The 23,715-nt window shown below is 48.9% G+C and overlaps 3 long non-coding RNA genes across 3 annotated transcripts; all 3 read left to right on the forward strand.

Moving 5' to 3' along the window:
- The first annotated feature begins 9,896 nt into the window (after window positions 1–9,896).
- On the forward strand, window positions 9,897–10,160 carry LOC118516947. The gene is made up of 3 exons (XR_004908185.1): window positions 9,897–9,939; window positions 9,996–10,074; window positions 10,142–10,160. It is a non-coding gene; the product is annotated as an uncharacterized LOC118516947 (long non-coding RNA).
- A 4,388-nt stretch (window positions 10,161–14,548) lies between these two features.
- LOC118516934 lies at window positions 14,549–14,812 on the forward strand. The gene is made up of 3 exons (XR_004908172.1): window positions 14,549–14,591; window positions 14,648–14,726; window positions 14,794–14,812. It is a non-coding gene; the product is annotated as an uncharacterized LOC118516934 (long non-coding RNA).
- Window positions 14,813–19,199: 4,387 nt separating this feature from the next.
- On the forward strand, window positions 19,200–19,463 carry LOC118516936. The gene is made up of 3 exons (XR_004908174.1): window positions 19,200–19,242; window positions 19,299–19,377; window positions 19,445–19,463. It is a non-coding gene; the product is annotated as an uncharacterized LOC118516936 (long non-coding RNA).
- Window positions 19,464–23,715: the final 4,252 nt, after the last annotated feature.

Here is a 23,715-nt window from a genome sequence, read left to right on the forward strand (position 1 = left end):
TCTTGTGTTCCTTTGCTTTCCAACATTGTCCCCCCAAGTGCGCCACGGTTAAATATATTTGTTAGGCGATAATAAACACCTCAATGCTAAAAGGTTTATAAATTAGCGACTTTATAAACCCGATCTTCGTGATGACACACCTCTCTTTCGCGATTGTACAAACCGTGGCCTCACTTCCCTGTCAGTTGCCTCGTGTGTGTGTGTGTGCGTTTGTTTGTTTGTTTATTTGCTTGCTTGCTGTTTGTTACTTTCGCTATATTCTGTATTCGACTCTTGCCGTGCGGTTTTCTACTAAGCTGATACATCTAAGACTGCTAATTTGTGTGCGGGTCTAACGTAAGTTCCACTGCTCGTTTGTACCGTGGCTTGCCTAACTTGACCGTCCATTTCTTCCAGAATAAATCTGCTGAATGCTGCGCCATTCGCCCCGACGAGCGGATTGTAGCAGGGCTTTCACAGAAAACTGCCGGTGGTTTGCTTCCATCAGAGCTCCCAAGGAGCAGGTGATTAGGTGTTATAGGGTCAGCCAGTCCGTCGTTCAGGGGCACGTAGGTAAGTGGTCTCGAATTAAGGATGAGTTCGATCTCCGTGAACGTTGACAGCATTACTTCATCCGTAGGGCGCTTGGGGAACACGAACTGATTCAGTACCTTCTTCACGGAACGTACCAAACGCTCCCAGCAGCCGCCAAAGTGATGCGCCCCAGGCGGGTTAAATGTCCACTTCATCCGCGGTCCGCAGAACTCGGTCATCAGAACATCGTGATCAACCTCTTCGGCACCGACGAAGTTGGTACCTCTGTCGCTGATCACTTCTAGGGGCGTTCCACGTCTAGCGATGAATCTGCGAAACGCCAGTATGCATGACGCTGTGGTGAGGGACGCCGCTATCTCGAGATGTACAGCTCTCGACGTGAAGCAGAGAAAACGGGCCGAAGTAGTCGATCCCTGTGAAGGAAAAGGCACGTTAATAAAATGCGGTTCTTTGTACGGTATCCTTAATTCGCACGGTACCGCATCCTTAATTCGCTCAAAACCGTGTTGTGGTTGCCGTGTTTGTACCTTTCGTGTTGCTCCCGAATAATGAGATCGGTTCCGTAGTCTCGCCGAGGAAGGATGATCGGGTTCCGTGAGGAATTGTTGATGCCTACGCATTCCGTCAAACGTCTCCCCACTCTCAGGATCCCGTGGTCGTTCAGAATAGGCGAGAGCTTATAGATGCTGCTTTTCTTCTCGACCCCCCTTTTCCACGGATGCTTTTGCGGGGTCTGTTTGCGCAAGCCGACGATTTCGCTGTTGTAGGCCCTTCCTGCATTGAATCAACCACCTTGCGTGAATTGGACGCCCAATTCCGTATCTCGAAGCCCCCTTTCGCGTGAATATAGCGAACCGTTTTAGCTTGCTCAGCAGCTTCCTCTTCCGTTTCCACGTTGACAAGCATGTCATCGACATAATGTTCCTCTTCGATGCATTCCACCGCTCGCGGGAAATCCTGCCGGAAGCGTGATGCATTTCGGTTTTTCACGAACTGTGCGCTAGTGGGCGAGCATGCTGCACCAAACGTCATAACGGTAACCACGTAAACAGCAGGTTCGCCTCGAAGGTCGTCCCAGAATATCATTTGGCTGCGTTGGTCGTCCTTCTTCATTCCTACTCGATGGAACATCTCGCGAATATCACCGACGCTACAGCGGCGCTGGTCTTTACATGGCATGGCCGGGATTCAAATCCCCATGAGCAGTCATGCAGCTTTTTGATGAAACTTTCGTTTTGTTTTTTTTTTTTTATGTGGAGTTTCTGTTTTCCAGTCGTTTTAGCATAATTTGTGGCCGACCTTTTACCCGACGTTTAATGCGTTCGCGCATTTTCGCCTCGAGGCCGCGTTTATTTAGACCAACGACGACGGTTTTGAGACGATAAGTGTCATCCGTTTTTTTAAACTATGTCGTCGCCTATGAACATGCACATTGTAATATTATTGTACCGGCACCAGTGATGGCACCGACGTACGCGTTGTACAAACAACCAGATCACTCCCATTGGCACTCCTTTTGCCCCCGGCCCCGTCGTTTTTAGTCCCCCGTGGGGGTAGTTGTGAAAAAATCACGAATTTTCAACACTGCCGCATAGACGCACGCCCATACAAAGCTGGCCGCGTTGATCGGGCCCTTCTCAGGCGGCGAGCAGTACTGGCAGCTGTGCGCGCTGTACAAGCCATCATTCCCACTGGCGCACCTTTTCCCAGCATCGCGAATCACCGGCGTCGTTGTTAGTTTCGCCTCACAGTAGTGCGCCAAACACGCGCGCACCCAGCACTGCACTATAAACGCACCGCATTCATACTGGCCCGGCAACGCGGTCGCTTCTCGCACAATGTTTGAATATCGAACGGTGCAAGGTAATGAATTGTATGGGTGTAAATAAACAAATGATGTGTGTGCGTGTGTGTGTGTGTGTGTGTGTGTGTGTGTGTGTGTGTGTGTGCGTCATGTGTAAGTTGTGTTCGTTGCGCAGTGCTGTCTGCCCAGCACTGTGTATTGCCCAGGTGCCCATATACTGCTACGGGTAAAACCCAGTCAAGGAACCCTCTTCTGGGTGGTGGTGGTTGATGAAGTTTGTGAAGCAATTTTATTCGATCCTTCGATACAATCTCAAAACTGTGTACAATTATCAGACCAAACCATGTGTGTTGTGTTGTTCACGGGCAAAGCTGGTCCCTGAAATGCGGAATGGGAATGCGAATGGGAAGAAAACAAAAGTATGCTTTAGATAGAAATAAAACTACATTTCTATGTAATTGAAACAGTGGCCGTGCAGTGGCTATTTATTGTTTATTTTAAATGCGTAATGGTCTAACGTAATGGTAAAGTAATCCTCCTTGGCCACCTCGTTCTCGTTCTCGTTGGTCGTTGGCTATTCATGTGCCGAGCGCATGCGTCGTACCGTGGTCCAAAATCTAGCCGGATCTAGCACATTGAGCGGGTGCTGCGCTCGGTGGTATACCGGCGCGCTCTTCGGTCCTAGCATTTTGTCATCGTCCAAAAGCAAATGTGGAGCCAGCACCAAAAACAGCTGTTCAGCCCACCCTGGCAGGCGACAGCTGGCAAAGGCTAACTGCCAACATGGTAGCCCGAGATGCTCGATGCTCATGCGTAAGTATGTCGTAAAGGAGTCCGCCAACAGTGTCCACTTCCACGATCCCACTTCCAACAAATAAATTTCCGGACGGGTTGTAACATTTGTCTTGTACACGAGCAAAACGAAACCCCTGTCACCTATGCGCTCGAGCTCGAAAACAGTTCCCGGTCCTTTCAGTTCGAGGTTCTGGATGTGCGTCAATTTAGGTATGTAGAGGTGGCCTACACGTAATTTTGCGCTCTTCGAATAGTTGTACGTCCAGCTCGTGTGCATCCCATCGGTCGACATGTAAAAACGCTTCATGTCGTCCGGCATAAAAACGAAGTTCTTGTATTCCCAAACCCTTAAATCTGCCGCTGTGCATGGTCCGTTGTCTTCTGATGTCACGTTGCTCACTCGTGGCAGCTCGTTCAGTTTTTTCTCCAGTTCAAACGTCAGTTGCTCCAGGTGCAACGTATCATTGCGACGGTTTCCGATCTTACGGCTGGCCATTTTCGATAAAAAATGTTGCTGATATGAGACACAGTGGAAAAAGCGTCTGTTGCACACGTCAGCTTGCTAAATAATGGTTTCAACGCATGCCTGACTTTTACTTATTAATTATTCCTATGGATGGTTTCCAATGTGTGCTGAGATGTGTTTTCAATTCACACTGTTATTATCTAATGTTGTCTAGTAGGCATACAGAGATTTGCCGTGTTTCTCATGTTTTCAATTTATTGTTTCGTGTTCCGTGTGCCGGCCTCGCATTCGCCCGTTACACACAGTGTTTGAAAGTGTATGCTCGACGTTAATTCGACGTCTTTGCGTTGAAAACACCACAGGCAGGCAGCCTGCCCCCCGGACAGAATTCGGAGGCTTCCTGTTACCTCCGCTCGATCCAGTTACCAAATACACGAAAGAAAGCTCGCGCGAGTGATTTGTGTTTGCTGTGCACATCCTGCCAGGCTTACCAATGCGCGTGTGCTGAGTCTCTCCAGCATCCAGGACTGCCTGAGATGCGTGCAAGTGGCCATCGCGTGATGGAGAGTGTTTCGTGCGCGTGGATGTCTGCCGGTCTGCCGGGGGGCAGTGTGTTGTAATTGTTGTTTCACACGCTCTTCTGCTAGACGATACTTCTGGATGCTGAATGCGCGGTACGTCCAGTGCATACGTTGGGTGAGTAGTTTCGCATTCCGGTAACGATGACGGTAACATCAACCACCGTGTTCCGGACACCAACGGATGTGCTTGATTATTCTCACGGTGATGTTTTTTTTTTTGCTCCGTCGCAGGAACGCACAGGAACGGAACATCTAGCCGTCGTTTGACGATGTACGAAACAAGGATTTGGGCATCGGGTAAGAGCGCACATACCGTTCACTTTCGCAAATTCAGCCAAATACTGTCACACGTTCTTAACCACTGTCCGTTTGTTGCAGCTCCCGATTGCAGCCCCGCCACGCGTCCAGGAAGTGGTCCGAGAATCAATATAGTGCTGGAACGCTCTCCTGAAGACACCGGTGTTGAAACGCGGTTGAATTTTTTAGAAATCTTTAATGCAGAGAGAAATCAAAAAATTAGTAAAAAATTAGTTCGTCGTTTCAACCTCGTTTCCAGACTGCTCTTGCTCATTCCCGTCGGGTAGACGCGAGCTCCCTTTTTCCGATCTTTCCTCTTCTTTCTTGTGTTCCTTTGCTTTCCAACATTGTCCCCCCAAGTGCGCCACGGTTAAATATATTTGTTAGGCGATAATAAACACCTCAATGCTAAAAGGTTTATAAATTAGCGACTTTATAAACCCGATCTTCGTGATGACACACCTCTCTTTCGCGATTGTACAAACCGTGGCCTCACTTCCCTGTCAGTTGCCTCGTGTGTGTGTGTGTGCGTTTGTTTGTTTGTTTATTTGCTTGCTTGCTGTTTGTTACTTTCGCTATATTCTGTATTCGACTCTTGCCGTGCGGTTTTCTACTAAGCTGATACATCTAAGACTGCTAATTTGTGTGCGGGTCTAACGTAAGTTCCACTGCTCGTTTGTACCGTGGCTTGCCTAACTTGACCGTCCATTTCTTCCAGAATAAATCTGCTGAATGCTGCGCCATTCGCCCCGACGAGCGGATTGTAGCAGGGCTTTCACAGAAAACTGCCGGTGGTTTGCTTCCATCAGAGCTCCCAAGGAGCAGGTGATTAGGTGTTATAGGGTCAGCCAGTCCGTCGTTCAGGGGCACGTAGGTAAGTGGTCTCGAATTAAGGATGAGTTCGATCTCCGTGAACGTTGACAGCATTACTTCATCCGTAGGGCGCTTGGGGAACACGAACTGATTCAGTACCTTCTTCACGGAACGTACCAAACGCTCCCAGCAGCCGCCAAAGTGATGCGCCCCAGGCGGGTTAAATGTCCACTTCATCCGCGGTCCGCAGAACTCGGTCATCAGAACATCGTGATCAACCTCTTCGGCACCGACGAAGTTGGTACCTCTGTCGCTGATCACTTCTAGGGGCGTTCCACGTCTAGCGATGAATCTGCGAAACGCCAGTATGCATGACGCTGTGGTGAGGGACGCCGCTATCTCGAGATGTACAGCTCTCGACGTGAAGCAGAGAAAACGGGCCGAAGTAGTCGATCCCTGTGAAGGAAAAGGCACGTTAATAAAATGCGGTTCTTTGTACGGTATCCTTAATTCGCACGGTACCGCATCCTTAATTCGCTCAAAACCGTGTTGTGGTTGCCGTGTTTGTACCTTTCGTGTTGCTCCCGAATAATGAGATCGGTTCCGTAGTCTCGCCGAGGAAGGATGATCGGGTTCCGTGAGGAATTGTTGATGCCTACGCATTCCGTCAAACGTCTCCCCACTCTCAGGATCCCGTGGTCGTTCAGAATAGGCGAGAGCTTATAGATGCTGCTTTTCTTCTCGACCCCCCTTTTCCACGGATGCTTTTGCGGGGTCTGTTTGCGCAAGCCGACGATTTCGCTGTTGTAGGCCCTTCCTGCATTGAATCAACCACCTTGCGTGAATTGGACGCCCAATTCCGTATCTCGAAGCCCCCTTTCGCGTGAATATAGCGAACCGTTTTAGCTTGCTCAGCAGCTTCCTCTTCCGTTTCCACGTTGACAAGCATGTCATCGACATAATGTTCCTCTTCGATGCATTCCACCGCTCGCGGGAAATCCTGCCGGAAGCGTGATGCATTTCGGTTTTTCACGAACTGTGCGCTAGTGGGCGAGCATGCTGCACCAAACGTCATAACGGTAACCACGTAAACAGCAGGTTCGCCTCGAAGGTCGTCCCAGAATATCATTTGGCTGCGTTGGTCGTCCTTCTTCATTCCTACTCGATGGAACATCTCGCGAATATCACCGACGCTACAGCGGCGCTGGTCTTTACATGGCATGGCCGGGATTCAAATCCCCATGAGCAGTCATGCAGCTTTTTGATGAAACTTTCGTTTTGTTTTTTTTTTTTTTATGTGGAGTTTCTGTTTTCCAGTCGTTTTAGCATAATTTGTGGCCGACCTTTTACCCGACGTTTAATGCGTTCGCGCATTTTCGCCTCGAGGCCGCGTTTATTTAGACCAACGACGACGGTTTTGAGACGATAAGTGTCATCGTTTTTTTAAACTATGTCGTCGCCTATGAACATGCACATTGTAATATTATTGTACCGGCACCAGTGATGGCACCGACGTACGCGTTGTACAAACAACCAGATCACTCCCATTGGCACTCCTTTTGCCCCCGGCCCCGTCGTTTTTAGTCCCCCGTGGGGGTAGTTGTGAAAAAATCACGAATTTTCAACACTGCCGCATAGACGCACGCCCATACAAACCTGGCCGCGTTGATCGGGCCCTTCTCAGGCGGCGTGCAGTACTGGCAGCTGTGCGCGCTGTACAAGCCATCATTCCCACTGGCGCACCTTTTCCCAGCATCGCGAATCACCGGCGTCGTTGTTAGTTTCGCCTCACAGTAGTGCGCCAAACACGCGCGCACCCAGCACTGCACTATAAACGCACCGCATTCATACTGGCCCGGCAACGCGGTCGCTTCTCGCACAATGTTTGAATATCGAACGGTGCAAGGTAATGAATTGTATGGGTGTAAATAAACAAATGATGTGTGTGCGTGTGTGTGTGTGTGTGTGTGTGTGTGTGTGTGTGTGTGTGTGCGTCATGTGTAAGTTGTGTTCGTTGCGCAGTGCTGTCTGCCCAGCACTGTGTATTGCCCAGGTGCCCATATACTGCTACGGGTAAAACCCAGTCAAGGAACCCTCTTCTGGGTGGTGGTGGTTGATGAAGTTTGTGAAGCAATTTTATTCGATCCTTCGATACAATCTCAAAACTGTGTACAATTATCAGACCAAACCATGTGTGTTGTGTTGTTCACGGGCAAAGCTGGTCCCTGAAATGCGGAATGGGAATGCGAATGGGAAGAAAACAAAAGTATGCTTTAGATAGAAATAAAACTACATTTCTATGTAATTGAAACAGTGGCCGTGCAGTGGCTATTTATTGTTTATTTTAAATGCGTAATGGTCTAACGTAATGGTAAAGTAATCCTCCTTGGCCACCTCGTTCTCGTTCTCGTTGGTCGTTGGCTATTCATGTGCCGAGCGCATGCGTCGTACCGTGGTCCAAAATCTAGCCGGATCTAGCACATTGAGCGGGTGCTGCGCTCGGTGGTATACCGGCGCGCTCTTCGGTCCTAGCATTTTGTCATCGTCCAAAAGCAAATGTGGAGCCAGCACCAAAAACAGCTGTTCAGCCCACCCTGGCAGGCGACAGCTGGCAAAGGCTAACTGCCAACATGGTAGCCCGAGATGCTCGATGCTCATGCGTAAGTATGTCGTAAAGGAGTCCGCCAACAGTGTCCACTTCCACGATCCCACTTCCAACAAATAAATTTCCGGACGGGTTGTAACATTTGTCTTGTACACGAGCAAAACGAAACCCCTGTCACCTATGCGCTCGAGCTCGAAAACAGTTCCCGGTCCTTTCAGTTCGAGGTTCTGGATGTGCGTCAATTTAGGTATGTAGAGGTGGCCTACACGTAATTTTGCGCTCTTCGAATAGTTGTACGTCCAGCTCGTGTGCATCCCATCGGTCGACATGTAAAAACGCTTCATGTCGTCCGGCATAAAAACGAAGTTCTTGTATTCCCAAACCCTTAAATCTGCCGCTGTGCATGGTCCGTTGTCTTCTGATGTCACGTTGCTCACTCGTGGCAGCTCGTTCAGTTTTTTCTCCAGTTCAAACGTCAGTTGCTCCAGGTGCAACGTATCATTGCGACGGTTTCCGATCTTACGGCTGGCCATTTTCGATAAAAATGTTGCTGATATGAGACACAGTGGAAAAAGCGTCTGTTGCACACGTCAGCTTGCTAAATAATGGTTTCAACGCATGCCTGACTTTTACTTATTAATTATTCCTATGGATGGTTTCCAATGTGTGCTGAGATGTGTTTTCAATTCACACTGTTATTATCTAATGTTGTCTAGTAGGCATACAGAGATTTGCCGTGTTTCTCATGTTTTCAATTTATTGTTTCGTGTTCCGTGTGCCGGCCTCGCATTCGCCCGTTACACACAGTGTTTGAAAGTGTATGCTCGACGTTAATTCGACGTCTTTGCGTTGAAAACACCACAGGCAGGCGGCCTGCCCCCCGGACAGAATTCGGAGGCTTCCTGTTACCTCCGCTCGATCCAGTTACCAAATACACGAAAGAAAGCTCGCGCGAGTGATTTGTGTTTGCTGTGCACATCCTGCCAGGCTTACCAATGCGCGTGTGCTGAGTCTCTCCAGCATCCAGGACTGCCTGAGATGCGTGCAAGTGGCCATCGCGTGATGGAGAGTGTTTCGTGCGCGTGGATGTCTGCCGGTCTGCCGGGGGGCAGTGTGTTGTAATTGTTGTTTCACACGCTCTTCTGCTAGACGATACTTCTGGATGCTGAATGCGCGGTACGTCCAGTGCATACGTTGGGTGAGTAGTTTCGCATTCCGGTAACGATGACGGTAACATCAACCACCGTGTTCCGGACACCAACGGATGTGCTTGATTATACTCACGGTGATGTTTTTTTTTTTTTTTGCTCCGTCGCAGGAACGCACAGGAACGGAACATCTAGCCGTCGTTTGACGATGTACGAAACAAGGATTTGGGCATCGGGTAAGAGCGCACATACCGTTCACTTTCGCAAATTCAGCCAAATACTGTCACACGTTCTTAACCACTGTCCGTTTGTTGCAGCTCCCGATTGCAGCCCCGCCACGCGTCCAGGAAGTGGTCCGAGAATCAATATAGTGCTGGAACGCTCTCCTGAAGACACCGGTGTTGAAACGCGGTTGAATTTTTTAGAAATCTTTAATGCAGAGAGAAATCAAAAAATTAGTAAAAAATTAGTTCGTCGTTTCAACCTCGTTTCCAGACTGCTCTTGCTCATTCCCGTCGGGTAGACGCGAGCTCCCTTTTTCCGATCTTTCCTCTTCTTTCTTGTGTTCCTTTGCTTTCCAACATTGTCCCCCCAAGTGCGCCACGGTTAAATATATTTGTTAGGCGATAATAAACACCTCAATGCTAAAAGGTTTATAAATTACCGACTTTATAAACCCGATCTTCGTGATGACACACCTTTCTTTCGCGATTGTACAAACCGTGGCTTCACGTCCCATCTTCTGTCAGTTGCCTCGTGTGTGTGTGCGTTTGTTTGTTTGTTTATTTGCTTGCTTGCTGTTTGTTACTTTCGCTATATTCTGTATTCGACTCTTGCCGTGCGGTTTTCTACTAAGCTGATACATCTAAGACTGCTAATTTGTGTGCGGGTCTAACGTAAGTTCCACTGCTCGTTTGTACCGTGGCTTGCCTAACTTGACCGTCCTTTCCAGGTATTATTGAGACAATTCGTCCTTTTGGCGTGTTATTCGTGTTATAGGGTCGGCCAGTCCGTCGTTCAGGGGCACGTAGGTAAGTGGTCTCGAATTAAGGGTGAGTTCGATCTCCGTGAACGTTGACAGCATTACTTCATCCGTAGGGCGCTTGGGGAACACGAACTGATTCAGTACCTTCTTCACGGAACGTACCAAACGCTCCCAGCAGCCGCCAAAGTGAGGCGCCAGTATGCATGACGCTGTGTTGAGGGACGCCGCTATCTCGAGATGTACAGCTCTCGACGTGAAGCAGAGAAAACGGGCCGAAGTAGTCGATCCCTGTGAAGGAAAAGGCACGTTAATAAAATGCGGTTCTTTGTTGTGGTAAATTACCCATTAGCGGTGGCTCCGGTCGCGCGTTGTTCACTTTGCACCACTGACAATCTCTCCTAACGCGTCGATATTCCCCCAGCAGTTTAGGGATGTGGTACCGCATCCTTAATTCGCTCAAAACCGTGTTGTGGTTGCCGTGTTTGTACCTTTCGTGGTGCTCCCGAATAATGAGATCGGTTCCGTAGTCTCGCCGAGGAAGGATGATCGGGTTCCGTGAGAAATTGTTGATGCCTACGCATTCCGTCAAACGTCCCCCCACTCTCAGGATCCCGTGGTCGTTCAGAATAGGCGAGAGCTTATAGATGCTGCTTTTCTTCTCGACCCCCCTTTTCCACGGGTGCTTTTGCGGGGTCTGTTTGCGCAAGCTGACGATTTCGCTGTTGTAGGCCCTTCCTGCATTGAATCAACCACCTTGCGTGAATTGGACGCCCAATTCCGTATCTCGAAGCCCCCTTTCGCGTGAATATAGCGAACCGTTTTAGCTTGCTCAGCAGCTTCCTCTTCCGTTTCCACGTTGACAAGCATGTCATCGACATAATGTTCCTCTTCGATGCATTCCACCGCTCGCGGGAAATCCTGCCGGAAACGTGATGCATTTCGGTTTTTCACGAACTGTGCGCTAGTGGGCGAGCATGCTGCACCAAACGTCATAACGGTAACCACGTAAACAGCAGGTTCGCCTCGAAGGTCGTCCCAGAATATCATTTGGCTGCGTTGGTCGTCCTTCTTCATTCCTACTCGATGGAACATCTCGCGAATATCACCGACGCTACAGCGGCGCTGGTCTTCACATGGCATGGCCGGGATTCAAATCCCCATGAGCAGTCATGCAGCTTTTTGATGAAACTTTCGTTTTGTTTTTTTTTTTTTATGTGGAGTTTCTGTTTTCCAGTCGTTTTAGCATAATTTGTGGCCGACCTTTTACCCGACGTTTAATGCGTTCGCGCATTTTCGCCTCGAGGACGCGTTTATTTAGACCAACGACGACGGTTTTGAGACGATAAGTGTCATCGTTTTTTTTTAAACTATGTCGTCGCCTATGAACATGCACATTGTAATATTATTGTACCGGCACCAGTGATGGCACCGACGTACGCGTTGTACAAACAACCAGATCACTCCCATTGGCACTCCTTTTGCCCCCGGCCCCGTCGTTTTTAGTCCCCCGTGGGGGTAGTTGTGAAAAAATCACGAATTTTCAACACTGCCGCATAGACGCACGCCCATACAAACCTGGCCGCGTTGATCGGGCCCTTCTCAGGCGGCGTGCAGTACTGGCAGCTGTGCGCGCTGTACAAGCCATCATTCCCACTGGCGCACCTTTTCCCAGCATCGCGAATCACCGGCGTCGTTGTTAGTTTCGCCTCACAGTAGTGCGCCAAACACGCGCGCACCCAGCACTGCACTATAAACGCACCGCATTCATACTGGCCCGGCAACGCGGTCGCTTCTCGCACAATGTTTGAATATCGAACGGTGCAAGGTAATGAATTGTATGGGTGTAAATAAACAAATGATGTGTGTGCGTGTGTGTGTGTGTGTGTGTGTGTGTGTGTGTGTGCGTCATGTGTAAGTTGTGTTCGTTGCGCAGTGCTGTCTGCCCAGCACTGTGTATTGCCCAGGTGCCCATATACTGCTACGGGTAAAACCCAGTCAAGGAACCCTCTTCTGGGTGGTGGTGGTTGATGAAGTTTGTGAAGCAATTTTATTCGATCCTTCGATACAATCTCAAAACTGTGTACAATTATCAGACCAAACCATGTGTGTTGTGTTGTTCACGGGCAAAGCTGGTCCCTGAAATGCGGAATGGGAATGCGAATGGGAAGAAAACAAAAGTAAGCTTTAGATAGAAATAAAACTACATTTCTATGTAATTGAAACAGTGGCCGTGCAGTGGCTATTTATTGTTTATTTTAAATGCGTAATGGTCTAACGTAATGGTAAAGTAATCCTCCTTGGCCACCTCGTTCTCGTTCTCGTTGGTCGTTGGCTATTCATGTGCCGAGCGCATGCGTCGTACCGTGGTCCAAAATCTAGCCGGATCTAGCACATTGAGCGGGTGCTGCGCTCGGTGGTATACCGGCGCGCTCTTCGGTCCTAGCATTTCGTCATCGTCCAAAAGCAAATGTGGAGCCAGCACCAAAAACAGCTGTTCAGCCCACCCTGGCAGGCGACAGCTGGCAAAGGCTAACTGCCAACATGGTAGCCCGAGATGCTCGATGCTCATGCGTAAGTATGTCGTAAAGGAGTCCGCCAACAGTGTCCACTTCCACGATCCCACTTCCAACAAATAAATTTCCGGACGGGTTGTAACATTTGTCTTGTACACGAGCAAAACGAAACCCCTGTCACCTATGCGCTCGAGCTCGAAAACAGTTCCCGGTCCTTTCAGTTCGAGGTTCTGGATGTGCGTCAATTTAGGTATGTAGAGGTGGCCTACACGTAATTTTGCGCGCTTCGAATAGTTGTACGTCCAGCTCGTGTGCATCCCATCGGTCGACATGTAAAAACGCTTCATGTCGTCCGGCATAAAAACGAAGTTCTTGTATTCCCAAACCCTTAAATCTGCCGCTGTGCATGGTCCGTTGTCATCTGATGTCACGTTGCTCACTCGTGGCAGCTCGTTCAGTTTTTTCTTCCAGTTCAAACGTCAGTTTCTCCAGGTGCAACGTATCGTTGCGACGGTTTCCGATCTTACGGCTGGCCATTTTCGATAAAATATGTTGCTGATATGAGACACAGTGGAAAAAGCGTCTGTTGCACACGTCAGCTTGCTAAATAATGGTTTCAACGCATGCCTGACTTTTACTTATTAATTATTCCTATGGATGGTTTCCAATGTGTGCTGAGATGTGTTTTCAATTCACACTGTTATTATCTAATGTTGTCTAGTAGGCATACAGAGATTTGCCGTGTTTCTCATGTTTTCAATTTAGTGTTTCGTGTTCCGTGTGCCGGCCTCGCATTCGCCCGTTACACACAGTGTTTGAAAGTGTATGCTCGACGTTAATTCGACGTCTTTGCGTTGAAAACACCACAGGCGGGCGGCCTGCCCCCCGGACAGAATTCGGAGGCTTCCTGTTACCTCCGCTCGATCCAGTTACCAAATACACGAAAGAAAGCTCGCGCGAGTGATTTGTGTTTGCTGTGCACATCCTGCCAGGCTTACCAATGCGCGTGTGCTGAGTCTCTCCAGCATCCAGGACTGCCTGAGATGCGTGCAAGTGGCCATCGCGTGATGGAGAGTGTTTCGTGCGCGTGGATGTCTGCCGGTCTGCCGGGGGGCAGTGTGTTGTAATTGTTGTTTCACACGCTCTTCTGCTAGACGATACTTCTGGATGCTGAATGCGCGGTACGTCCAGTGCATACGTTGGGTGAGTAGTTTCGCATTCCGGTAACGATGACGGTAACATCAACCACCGTGTTCCGGACACCAACGGATGTGCTTGATTATACTCACGGTGATGTTTTTTTTTTTTTTTTGCTCCGTCGCAGGAACGCACAGGAACGGAACATCTAGCCGTCGTTTGACGATGTACGAAACAAGGATTTGGGCATCGGGTAAGAGCGCACATACCGTTCACTTTCGCAAATTCAGCCAAATACTGTCACACGTTCTTAACCACTGTCCGTTTGTTGCAGCTCCCGATTGCAGCCCCGCCACGCGTCCAGGAAGTGGTCCGAGAATCAATATAGTGCTGGAACGCTCTCCTGAAGACACCGGTGTTGAAACGCGGTTGAATTTTTTAGAAATCTTTAATGCAGAGAGAAATCAAAAAATTAGTAAAAAATTAGTTCGTCGTTTCAACCTCGTTTCCAGACTGCTCTTGCTCATTCCCGTCGGGTAGACGCGAGCTCCCTTTTTCCGATCTTTCCTCTTCTTTCTTGTGTTCCTTTGCTTTCCAACATTGTCCCCCCAAGTGCGCCACGGTTAAATATATTTGTTAGGCGATAATAAACACCTCAATGCTAAAAGGTTTATAAATTACCGACTTTATAAACCCGATCTTCGTGATGACACACCTTTCTTTCGCGATTGTACAAACCGTGGCTTCACGTCCCATCTTCTGTCAGTTGCCTCGTGTGTGTGTGCGTTTGTTTGTTTGTTTATTTGCTTGCTTGCTGTTTGTTACTTTCGCTATATTCTGTATTCGACTCTTGCCGTGCGGTTTTCTACTAAGCTGATACATCTAAGACTGCTAATTTGTGTGCGGGTCTAACGTAAGTTCCACTGCTCGTTTGTACCGTGGCTTGCCTAACTTGACCGTCCTTTCCAGGTATTATTGAGACAATTCGTCCTTTTGGCGTGTTATTCGTGTTATAGGGTCGGCCAGTCCGTCGTTCAGGGGCACGTAGGTAAGTGGTCTCGAATTAAGGGTGAGTTCGATCTCCGTGAACGTTGACAGCATTACTTCATCCGTAGGGCGCTTGGGGAACACGAACTGATTCAGTACCTTCTTCACGGAACGTACCAAACGCTCCCAGCAGCCGCCAAAGTGAGGCGCCAGTATGCATGACGCTGTGTTGAGGGACGCCGCTATCTCGAGATGTACAGCTCTCGACGTGAAGCAGAGAAAACGGGCCGAAGTAGTCGATCCCTGTGAAGGAAAAGGCACGTTAATAAAATGCGGTTCTTTGTTGTGGTAAATTACCCATTAGCGGTGGCTCCGGTCGCGCGTTGTTCACTTTGCACCACTGACAATCTCTCCTAACGCGTCGATATTCCCCCAGCAGTTTAGGGATGTGGTACCGCATCCTTAATTCGCTCAAAACCGTGTTGTGGTTGCCGTGTTTGTACCTTTCGTGGTGCTCCCGAATAATGAGATCGGTTCCGTAGTCTCGCCGAGGAAGGATGATCGGGTTCCGTGAGAAATTGTTGATGCCTACGCATTCCGTCAAACGTCCCCCCACTCTCAGGATCCTGTGGTCGTTCAGAATAGGCGAGAGCTTATAGATGCTGCTTTTCTTCTCGACCCCCCTTTTCCACGGGTGCTTTTGCGGGGTCTGTTTGCGCAAGCTGACGATTTCGCTGTTGTAGGCCCTTCCTGCATTGAATCAACCACCTTGCGTGAATTGGACGCCCAATTCCGTATCTCGAAGCCCCCTTTCGCGTGAATATAGCGAACCGTTTTAGCTTGCTCAGCAGCTTCCTCTTCCGTTTCCACGTTGACAAGCATGTCATCGACATAATGTTCCTCTTCGATGCATTCCACCGCTCGCGGGAAATCCTGCCGGAAACGTGATGCATTTCGGTTTTTCACGAACTGTGCGCTAGTGGGCGAGCATGCTGCACCAAACGTCATAACGGTAACCACGTAAACAGCAGGTTCGCCTCGAAGGTCGTCCCAGAATATCATTTGGCTGCGTTGGTCGTCCTTCTTCATTCCTACTCGATGGAACATCTCGCGAATATCACCGACGCTACAGCGGCGCTGGTCTTCACATGGCATGGCCGGGATTCAAATCCCCATGAGCAGTCATGCAGCTTTTTGATGAAACTTTCGTTTTGTTTTTTTTTTTTTATGTGGAGTTTCTGTTTTCCAGTCGTTTTAGCATAATTTGTGGCCGACCTTTTACCCGACGTTTAATGCGTTCGCGCATTTTCGCCTCGAGGACGCGTTTATTTAGACCAACGACGACGGTTTTGAGACGATAAGTGTCATCGTTTTTTTTTAAACTATGTCGTCGCCTATGAACATGCACATTGTAATATTATTGTACCGGCACCAGTGATGGCACCGACGTACGCGTTGTACAAACAACCAGATCACTCCCATTGGCACTCCTTTTGCCCCCGGCCCCGTCGTTTTTAGTCCCCCGTGGGGGTAGTTGTGAAAAAATCACGAATTTTCAACACTGCCGCATAGACGCACGCCCATACAAACCTGGCCGCGTTGATCGGGCCCTTCTCAGGCGGCGAGCAGTACTGGCAGCTGTGCGCGCTGTACAAGCCATCATTTCCACTGGCGCACCTTTTCCCAGCATCGCGAATCACCGGCGTCGTTGTTAGTTTCGCCTCACAGTAGTGCGCCAAACACGCGCGCACCCAGCACTGCACTATAAACGCACCGCATTCATACTGGCCCGGCAACGCGGTCGCTTCTCGCACAATGTTTGAATATCGAACGGTGCAAGGTAATGAATTGTATGGGTGTAAATAAACAAATGATGTGTGTGTGTGTGTGTGTGTGTGTGTGTGTGTGTGTGTGCGTGCGTGATGTACAAGTTGTGTTCGTTGCGCAGTGCTGTCTGCCCAGCACTGTGTATTGCCCAGGTGCCCATATACTGCTACGGGTAAAACCCAGTCAAGGAACCCTCTTCTGGGTGGTGGTGGTTGATGAAGTTTGTGAAGCAATTTTATTCGATCCTTCGATACAATCTCAAAACTGTGTACAATTATCAGACCAAACCATGTGTGTTGTGTTGTTCACGGGCAAAGCTGGTCCCTGGAATGCGGAATGGGAATGCGAATGGGAAGAAAACAAAAGTAAGCTTTAGATAGAAATAAAACTACATTTCTATGTAATTGAAACAGTGGCCGTGCAGTGGCTATTTATTGTTTATTTTAAATGCGTAATGGTCTAACGTAATGGTAAAGTAATCCTCCTTGGCCACCTCGTTCTCGTTCTCGTTGGTCGTTGGCTATTCATGTGCCGAGTGCATGCGTCGTACCGTGGTCCAAAATCTAGCCGGATCTAGCACATTGAGCGGGTGCTGCGCTCGGTGGTATACCGGCGCGCTCTTCGGTCCTAGCATTTCGTCATTGTCCAAAAGCAAATGTGGAGCCAGCACCAAAAACAGCTGTTCAGCCCACCCTGGCAGGCGACAGCTGGCAAAGGCTAACTGCCAACATGGTAGCCCGAGATGCTCGATGCTCATGCGTAAGTATGTCGTAAAGGAGTCCGCCAACAGTGTCCACTTCCACGATCCCACTTCCAACAAATAAATTTCCGGACGGGTTGTAACATTTGTCTTGTACACGAGCAAAACGAAACCCCTGTCACCTATGCGCTCGAGCTCGAAAACAGTTCCCGGTCCTTTCAGTTCGAGGTTCTGGATGTGCGTCAATTTAGGTATGTAGAGGTGGCCTACACGTAATTTTGCGCGCTTCGAATAGTTGTACGTCCAGCTCGTGTGCATCCCATCGGTCGACATGTAAAAACGCTTCATGTCGTCCGGCATAAAAACGAAGTTCTTGTATTCCCAAACCCTTAAATCTGCCGCTGTGCATGGTCCGTTGTCATCTGATGTCACGTTGCTCACTCGTGGCAGCTCGTTCAGTTTTTTCTTCAGTTCAAACGTCAGTTTCTCCAGGTGCAACGTATCGTTGCGACGGTTTCCGATCTTACGGCTGGCCATTTTCGATAAAATATGTTGCTGATATGAGACACAGTGGAAAAAGCGTCTGTTGCACACGTCAGCTTGCTAAATAATGGTTTCAACGCATGCCTGACTTTTACTTATTAATTATTCCTATGGATGGTTTCCAATGTGTGCTGAGATGTGTTTTCAATTCACACTGTTATTATCTAATGTTGTCTAGTAGGCATACAGAGATTTGCCGTGTTTCTCATGTTTTCAATTTAGTGTTTCGTGTTCCGTGTGCCGGCCTCGCATTCGCCCGTTACACACAGTGTTTGAAAGTGTATGCTCGACGTTAATTCGACGTCTTTGCGTTGAAAACACCACAGGCAGGCGGCCTGCCCCCCGGACAGAATTCGGAGGCTTCCTGTTACCTCCGCTCGATCCAGTTACCAAATACACGAAAGAAAGCTCGCGCGAGTGATTTGTGTTTGCTGTGCACATCCTGCCAGGCTTACCAATGCGCGTGTGCTGAGTCTCTCCAGCATCCAGGACTGCCTGAGATGCGTGCAAGTGGCCATCGCGTGATGGAGAGTGTTTCGTGCGCGTGGATGTCTGCCGGTCTGCCGGGGGGCAGTGTGTTGTAATTGTTGTTTCACACGCTCTTCTGCTAGACGATACTTCTGGATGCTGAATGCGCGGTACGTCCAGTGCATACGTTGGGTGAGTAGTTTCGCATTCCGGTAACGATGACGGTAACATCAACCACCGTGTTCCGGACACCAACGGATGTGCTTGATTATACTCACGGTGATGTTTTTTTTTTTTTTTTGCTCCGTCGCAGGAACGCACAGGAACGGAACATCTAGCCGTCGTTTGACGATGTACGAAACAAGGATTTGGGCATCGGGTAAGAGCGCACATACCGTTCACTTTCGCAAATTCAGCCAAATACTGTCACACGTTCTTAACCACTGTCCGTTTGTTGCAGCTCCCGATTGCAGCCCCGCCACGCGTCCAGGAAGTGGTCCGAGAATCAATATAGTGCTGGAACGCTCTCCTGAAGACACCGGTGTTGAAACGCGGTTGAATTTTTTAGAAATCTTTAATGCAGAGAGAAATCAAAAAATTAGTAAAAAATTAGTTCGTCGTTTCAACCTCGTTTCCAGACTGCTCTTGCTCATTCCCGTCGGGTAGACGCGAGCTCCCTTTTTCCGATCTTTCCTCTTCTTTCTTGTGTTCCTTTGCTTTCCAACATTGTCCCCCCAAGTGCGCCACGGTTAAATATATTTGTTAGGCGATAATAAACACCTCAATGCTAAAAGGTTTATAAATTACCGACTTTATAAACCCGATCTTCGTGATGACACACCTTTCTTTCGCGATTGTACAAACCGTGGCTTCACGTCCCATCTTCTGTCAGTTGCCTCGTGTGTGTGTGCGTTTGTTTGTTTGTTTATTTGCTTGCTTGCTGTTTGTTACTTTCGCTATATTCTGTATTCGACTCTTGCCGTGCGGTTTTCTACTAAGCTGATACATCTAAGACTGCTAATTTGTGTGCGGGTCTAACGTAAGTTCCACTGCTCGTTTGTACCGTGGCTTGCCTAACTTGACCGTCCTTTCCAGGTATTATTGAGACAATTCGTCCTTTTGGCGTGTTATTCGTGTTATAGGGTCGGCCAGTCCGTCGTTCAGGGGCACGTAGGTAAGTGGTCTCGAATTAAGGGTGAGTTCGATCTCCGTGAACGTTGACAGCATTACTTCATCCGTAGGGCGCTTGGGGAACACGAACTGATTCAGTACCTTCTTCACGGAACGTACCAAACGCTCCCAGCAGCCGCCAAAGTGAGGCGCCAGTATGCATGACGCTGTGTTGAGGGACGCCGCTATCTCGAGATGTACAGCTCTCGACGTGAAGCAGAGAAAACGGGCCGAAGTAGTCGATCCCTGTGAAGGAAAAGGCACGTTAATAAAATGCGGTTCTTTGTTGTGGTAAATTACCCATTAGCGGTGGCTCCGGTCGCGCGTTGTTCACTTTGCACCACTGACAATCTCTCCTAACGCGTCGATATTCCCCCAGCAGTTTAGGGATGTGGTACCGCATCCTTAATTCGCTCAAAACCGTGTTGTGGTTGCCGTGTTTGTACCTTTCGTGGTGCTCCCGAATAATGAGATCGGTTCCGTAGTCTCGCCGAGGAAGGATGATCGGGTTCCGTGAGAAATTGTTGATGCCTACGCATTCCGTCAAACGTCCCCCCACTCTCAGGATCCTGTGGTCGTTCAGAATAGGCGAGAGCTTATAGATGCTGCTTTTCTTCTCGACCCCCCTTTTCCACGGGTGCTTTTGCGGGGTCTGTTTGCGCAAGCTGACGATTTCGCTGTTGTAGGCCCTTCCTGCATTGAATCAACCACCTTGCGTGAATTGGACGCCCAATTCCGTATCTCGAAGCCCCCTTTCGCGTGAATATAGCGAACCGTTTTAGCTTGCTCAGCAGCTTCCTCTTCCGTTTCCACGTTGACAAGCATGTCATCGACATAATGTTCCTCTTCGATGCATTCCACCGCTCGCGGGAAATCCTGCCGGAAACGTGATGCATTTCGGTTTTTCACGAACTGTGCGCTAGTGGGCGAGCATGCTGCACCAAACGTCATAACGGTAACCACGTAAACAGCAGGTTCGCCTCGAAGGTCGTCCCAGAATATCATTTGGCTGCGTTGGTCGTCCTTCTTCATTCCTACTCGATGGAACATCTCGCGAATATCACCGACGCTACAGCGGCGCTGGTCTTCACATGGCATGGCCGGGATTCAAATCCCCATGAGCAGTCATGCAGCTTTTTGATGAAACTTTCGTTTTGTTTTTTTTTTTTTATGTGGAGTTTCTGTTTTCCAGTCGTTTTAGCATAATTTGTGGCCGACCTTTTACCCGACGTTTAATGCGTTCGCGCATTTTCGCCTCGAGGACGCGTTTATTTAGACCAACGACGACGGTTTTGAGACGATAAGTGTCATCGTTTTTTTTTTAAACTATGTCGTCGCCTATGAACATGCACATTGTAATATTATTGTACCGGCACCAGTGATGGCACCGACGTACGCGTTGTACAAACAACCAGATCACTCCCATTGGCACTCCTTTTGCCCCCGGCCCCGTCGTTTTTAGTCCCCCGTGGGGGTAGTTGTGAAAAAATCACGAATTTTCAGCACTGCCGCATAGACGCACGCCCATACAAACCTGGCCGCGTTGATCGGGCCCTTCTCAGGCGGCGAGCAGTACTGGCAGCTGTGCGCGCTGTACAAGCCATCATTCCCACTGGCGCACCTTTTCCCAGCATCGCGAATCACCGGCGTCGTTGTTAGTTTCGCCTCACAGTAGTGCGCCAAACACGCGCGCACCCAGCACTGCACTATAAACGCACCGGCATTCATACTGGCCCGGCAACGCGGTCGCTTCTCGCACAATGTTTGAATATCGTAACGGTGCAAGGTAATGAATTGTATGGGTGTAAATAAACAAATGATGTGTGTGTGTGTGTGTGTGTGTGTGTGCGTGCGTGCGTGCGTGATGTACAAGTTGTGTTCGTTGCGCAGTGCTGTCTGCCCAGCACTGTGTATTGCCCAGGTGCCCATATACTGCTACGGGTAAAACCCAGTCAAGGAACCCTCTTCTGGGTGGTGGTGGTTGATGAAGTTTGTGAAGCAATTTTATTCGATCCTTCGATACAATCTCAAAACTGTGTACAATTATCAGACCAAACCATGTGTGTTGTGTTGTTCACGGGCAAAGCTGGTCCCTGGAATGCGGAATGGGAATGCGAATGGGAAGAAAACAAAAGTAAGCTTTAGATAGAAATAAAACTACATTTCTATGTAATTGAAACAGTGGCCGTGCAGTGGCTATTTATTGTTTATTTTAAATGCGTAATGGTCTAACGTAATGGTAAAGTAATCCTCCTTGGCCACCTCGTTCTCGTTCTCGTTGGTCGTTGGCTATTCATGTGCCGAGCGCATGCGTCGTACCGTGGTCCAAAATCTAGCCGGATCTAGCACATTGAGCGGGTGCTGCGCTCGGTGGTATACCGGCGCGCTCTTCGGTCCTAGCATTTCGTCATTGTCCAAAAGCAAATGTGGAGCCAGCACCAAAAACAGCTGTTCAGCCCACCCTGGCAGGCGACAGCTGGCAAAGGCTAACTGCCAACATGGTAGCCCGAGATGCTCGATGCTCATGCGTAAGTATGTCGTAAAGGAGTCCGCCAACAGTGTCCACTTCCACGATCCCACTTCCAACAAATAAATTTCCGGACGGGTTGTAACATTTGTCTTGTACACGAGCAAAACGAAACCCCTGTCACCTATGCGCTCGAGCTCGAAAACAGTTCCCGGTCCTTTCAGTTCGAGGTTCTGGATGTGCGTCAATTTAGGTATGTAGAGGTGGCCTACACGTAATTTTGCGCGCTTCGAATAGTTGTACGTCCAGCTCGTGTGCATCCCATCGGTCGACATGTAAAAACGCTTCATGTCGTCCGGCATAAAAACGAAGTTCTTGTATTCCCAAACCCTTAAATCTGCCGCTGTGCATGGTCCGTTGTCATCTGATGTCACGTTGCTCACTCGTGGCAGCTCGTTCAGTTTTTTCTTCAGTTCAAACGTCAGTTTCTCCAGGTGCAACGTATCGTTGCGACGGTTTCCGATCTTACGGCTGGCCATTTTCGATAAAATATGTTGCTGATATGAGACACAGTGGAAAAAGCGTCTGTTGCACACGTCAGCTTGCTAAATAATGGTTTCAACGCATGCCTGACTTTTACTTATTAATTATTCCTATGGATGGTTTCCAATGTGTGCTGAGATGTGTTTTCAATTCACACTGTTATTATCTAATGTTGTCTAGTAGGCATACAGAGATTTGCCGTGTTTCTCATGTTTTCAATTTAGTGTTTCGTGTTCCGTGTGCCGGCCTCGCATTCGCCCGTTACACACAGTGTTTGAAAGTGTATGCTCGACGTTAATTCGACGTCTTTGCGTTGAAAACACCACAGGCGGGCGGCCTGCCCCCCGGACAGAATTCGGAGGCTTCCTGTTACCTCCGCTCGATCCAGTTACCAAATACACGAAAGAAAGCTCGCGCGAGTGATTTGTGTTTGCTGTGCACATCCTGCCAGGCTTACCAATGCGCGTGTGCTGAGTCTCTCCAGCATCCAGGACTGCCTGAGATGCGTGCAAGTGGCCATCGCGTGATGGAGAGTGTTTCGTGCGCGTGGATGTCTGCCGGTCTGCCGGGGGGCAGTGTGTTGTAATTGTTGTTTCACACGCTCTTCTGCTAGACGATACTTCTGGATGCTGAATGCGCGGTACGTCCAGTGCATACGTTGGGTGAGTAGTTTCGCATTCCGGTAACGATGACGGTAACATCAACCACCGTGTTCCGGACACCAACGGATGTGCTTGATTATACTCACGGTGATGTTTTTTTTTTTTTTTTTGCTCCGTCGCAGGAACGCACAGGAACGGAACATCTAGCCGTCGTTTGACGATGTACGAAACAAGGATTTGGGCATCGGGTAAGAGCGCACATACCGTTCACTTTCGCAAATTCAGCCAAATACTGTCACACGTTCTTAACCACTGTCCGTTTGTTGCAGCTCCCGATTGCAGCCCCGCCACGCGTCCAGGAAGTGGTCCGAGAATCAATATAGTGCTGGAACGCTCTCCTGAAGACACCGGTGTTGAAACGCGGTTGAATTTTTTAGAAATCTTTAATGCAGAGAGAAATCAAAAAATTAGTAAAAAATTAGTTCGTCGTTTCAACCTCGTTTCCAGACTGCTCTTGCTCATTCCCGTCGGGTAGACGCGAGCTCCCTTTTTCCGATCTTTCCTCTTCTTTCTTGTGTTCCTTTGCTTTCCAACATTGTCCCCCCAAGTGCGCCACGGTTAAATATATTTGTTAGGCGATAATAAACACCTCAATGCTAAAAGGTTTATAAATTACCGACTTTATAAACCCGATCTTCGTGATGACACACCTTTCTTTCGCGATTGTACA

This window comes from Anopheles stephensi, unplaced genomic scaffold (assembly GCF_013141755.1).
Source record: "Anopheles stephensi strain Indian unplaced genomic scaffold, UCI_ANSTEP_V1.0 ucontig420, whole genome shotgun sequence".
NCBI classification, from domain to species: Eukaryota; Metazoa; Arthropoda; class Insecta; order Diptera; family Culicidae; genus Anopheles; species Anopheles stephensi.